This window comes from Pristiophorus japonicus, chromosome 25 (assembly GCF_044704955.1).
Source record: "Pristiophorus japonicus isolate sPriJap1 chromosome 25, sPriJap1.hap1, whole genome shotgun sequence".
NCBI classification, from domain to species: Eukaryota; Metazoa; Chordata; class Chondrichthyes; family Pristiophoridae; genus Pristiophorus; species Pristiophorus japonicus.
In genome coordinates this window covers 19,021,238-19,024,885 of record NC_092001.1, presented here as the reverse complement: position 1 = coordinate 19,024,885, position 3,648 = coordinate 19,021,238, and the positions used below count along the sequence as shown (strand labels likewise).

The window sequence follows — 3,648 nt, the reverse complement described above, 5'->3', positions numbered from 1 at the left end:
TAATAACAACCCCGTCATCAGAAATCTTTCCAGAGATGCTGCCTGACTGGCTGAGTATATCCAACATTTTCTGATTTCATTTCAGATTTACAGGATTCGCAGTGCTTTGCTTTTGAAACTAAAAAGTAACATAAGTTGACGTCATTGGGATTCGAAAGTCAGTACCATTCTGCAACGGCAAATGTGAGTCATGCGTGGTGTGTATCCTCCCTTCTGCCAGATAAAGAACATCACTGAATGGGTGCAGAACATCTTGAGGGGCGAATGGGAGCTGCTTAAGTCGTGATCTATGTGCTAACCACTGACATAAGGAAAGAAGGGGATGAGTTTCTTCAGTCAGAGTTTCAGGTGCAATTGAGGAAATTAATGAGCAGGACCACAAAGGTATTCTATGGATTATTCCCAGTGCCTCGCTCTATTGAGGTTGGAAAAAGCAACGTATGTCTGGATAAAAGGTGCACGAGGTTGGGCTACAGAATCCGGGGCATTTGGACCAGTTCTGGCGCAGGAGAGACCTGTTGCAGTCGGTCGAGTTGTACATCAATCGAGTTAGGACCAATGTCCACGCGGGAAGTTTAACAACTGGGGCGGGTGTGGGGTTGAACTAATTTGGCAGTGGATTTGTGTACCAGGATGAAACATCTGTAGATGTTGTAATTATGCATTATACACAATTCCAAACGATTATTAAATATCAACTATAGCAGTGAACGTGGCCTCAGACAGCGCATTTCGGCCCTACCTTGGGAAACGATATACCACGGCTCGGCAAAAACTTCCCTTACACCGAGCACAAGCACAGGAAACAAAGGCACAGCAGACTTTGCTGAGGACCGTAGAGAGTAAAATGTTCTTCGATCAGTGATAGCTCTAAATATATTTTGGTGTCTCTGTTTTAAGTTGCAATTTGTTCTGTGGGTTATAAATATATTTTGTATATCTGTTTTAGTGTTTATGTATTTGAATGCAACATAGTTATTTATAATAGTATTGTGGAACATCTGTGTTTGTTATAAATGTATTTTCTGTGTACATCTTTGCATCTTGTAAACACCTCGCAAATAAACGTAAATACAATTATAGCACCGAGATACTTAGAGATAAATTCATAATAACACATATATGAACACAAATAATTTGATTATCAATGTTCCACACAATTTAATTTACAACTCACAGATAGATGCACAAATATATATTATAAATTTCCCGCATGGACACCGAAATTCATTACAAATAACAATACATTACACAAAAAATAAAACACGTCTACGGCGAGAATCTATGGAGTCTCAATAACTGAAGGCTTCTTGCAGAGAGCCGGCATAGACACGATGGGTTGAAAAGCTTCCTTCTGTGTTGAATGATTCGATGATGCTTTGTCTTCTTCCTTGTAAGACAGGTAGGACAGGCAGCTGTATGATGGCAGCACAAAAACCACAGGATATGCAGCTGTAGTGGCGCAATCGGTTAGCGTGCGGTACTTATATGACAGTACAGGCTTGGGAAATGCCGAGGTTGTGAGTTCGAGCCTCACCTGGAGCAGCCGGGGCTTTTGCATGTGATGTTTGTACTTTTCAGAGTCTGAGGCCGTTTTCTATTTATCCATTTCTCTTGTCTGTTCCGCCATGTACCACGGTGCTTTCTGTCTCTCTCGTTGCAGTTGTCTCAATGTCAATCTGTGGGTTATTTCTGATTGAATACCCGTGCCTTTTGCCCACATGAAATAAATGAGGTGATAAAACAATTCTTCATCCGGCACAAGGGAGCGAATGTACCAACATTTATAAGAAGATATAGTTTATTGTAAATATAACATTACCTATTGAGTGATAGAGGTTCAATTCTGTACAAAACGAAACTATGGTCACAACGGTTTCCAATAGCCGCCTTTTAATGTATTGTCGCAAGCGCTACCATTGTAGCTCAAGGAGTTTCATAATTAATAAACAAAGAAATCAAGCAATGAAACGGTAGAGATGGTTCTGAGAATGTGGAATGCCCTCGGCCAGACCAACATTTAAAACAAGATTTAAAAACTGGCAGCTTGCAGGAGGAAGGGAAGAAAGGAAAGAGAGCCACAGAAAAGCCACGGGAGTTTCGGAAGCTAAGGGCGTTTGTCTCTGACCACAGCATAGTTGCGCACGGCACGGATATTGTTGCTGTTAAATATGAATAAAATGCAACGTTTGTGTGCAGCTGTTTCCGTTTCTGTCCCTTTTACCTAATTCTCAATTCCATTTGCCTGCGATGATTCCATAAATCTTCGTATCCTTGCCGAACAAAAATCGATCAATGTGAAACTTGAAAATGTCAATTGACCGCAACGTCGATCGATCTTTAGGGGAGGAATTATAAGACAGGTGCGATCGGCAGCTGCATGATGGGAGCACAAATACCACACAGCATTCGCATCAAGCTCCAGCGACGTAATCGGATAGCGCGCAGTACTTATATGACACTGTGAGCACCCAGGAAGGCCGAGGTTGTGAGCTCGCGCCTCCCCTAATACAGCTGATGGCTTTGCTTGTGACATTTCGTCAGTAATCGAAGGTGCAATTGATCTATTCCCAAACCTTACCTATATATTCACTGTTTTATTCCAGCACAAAATATTGCAACGGAGGATGAAAATTGTACATATTTGTGGGATGGATTGGAGGCGTTTTGACATTTAATCAATAACTCTGATGTAAATAATAATGTGCCGGAAATACACTCGACTTCAAAGAAAAGATATGTAAACACATTGTTTATCTCGACATAATTCCAACACCACATTCAAAAGAAACAAGTATTTCCTGCACATTTCGCTAAAAATGATGTGCTCCGTGTTGCAATGGCTCGTGCATTGGACTTCTCGCTGATTCTGATCTATAGAAACATTCAAACTTATCGATTCGAGTCCCATCAAAGTCCAAATGTAAATTAATAGAATGTTTACTGCACAGAAGGAGGCCATTCGTCCCATCGAGAGTGTGCTAGCTCTCAGCTAGTCCCACTCCCCCGTCCCTTCCCCATAGCCCTGCAGGACAGGGTTGGCTGGTTCCGAGGCTGGAAAGTAATTTTTTGCAGCAAACCGCAACTGTCTGCGATAGCCGGTAGGTTTAATGTTTTGGGCCTGAAATCCACTCAGGTTTACCTGTTCGCCACTACACTGTTTAAAGCTCCGTTCAGTGCTTGAATAACAATAAGCTGTAGCTGCCGGGCTGCATTTCCCTCTCTCAGAGCCTGAGAGATCCGCCAGGGCGGGAGGCACCTTTAAACTGTCGCCCAATTATCCTTTACGCTTTTACAACATTTCAAGAGAGCAAAAGACTTTCCCCTCAAGCTGCAATGATCTTTTCTGTTATTGTCTTCGCATGCTTCTATCTATCTCTCCCTATCTCTGCCTCTTGTATTTCTCTGGTTTTTGCTGATTGACTTCTCAGGTTTAAATGGACTGCCTGAGCTGATCTCACCAGCAACAAGGACAGCAATGGATAACGAAAGACGTGGACTATAGGACAGGAATGGTATAAATTAGGGGCAAATATCGTCACAGATATATCCTTTCGCGCTCGCAGTGAAATAAAGCAGCACCGAATATAGTTGTCTTAAGGTAGAGTGTGCCTTAAGTGGATGCCGACACAGACGACAATATAAAGC

At 42.2% G+C, this 3,648-nt stretch overlaps 1 non-coding gene across 1 annotated transcript; it reads left to right on the top strand.

Moving 5' to 3' along the window:
• The first annotated feature begins 1,451 nt into the window (after positions 1–1,451).
• Positions 1,452–1,545, top strand: trnai-uau (transfer RNA isoleucine (anticodon UAU)). Its single transcript has 2 exons — positions 1,452–1,489; positions 1,510–1,545. It is a non-coding gene; the product is annotated as a tRNA-Ile (tRNA).
• Positions 1,546–3,648: the final 2,103 nt, after the last annotated feature.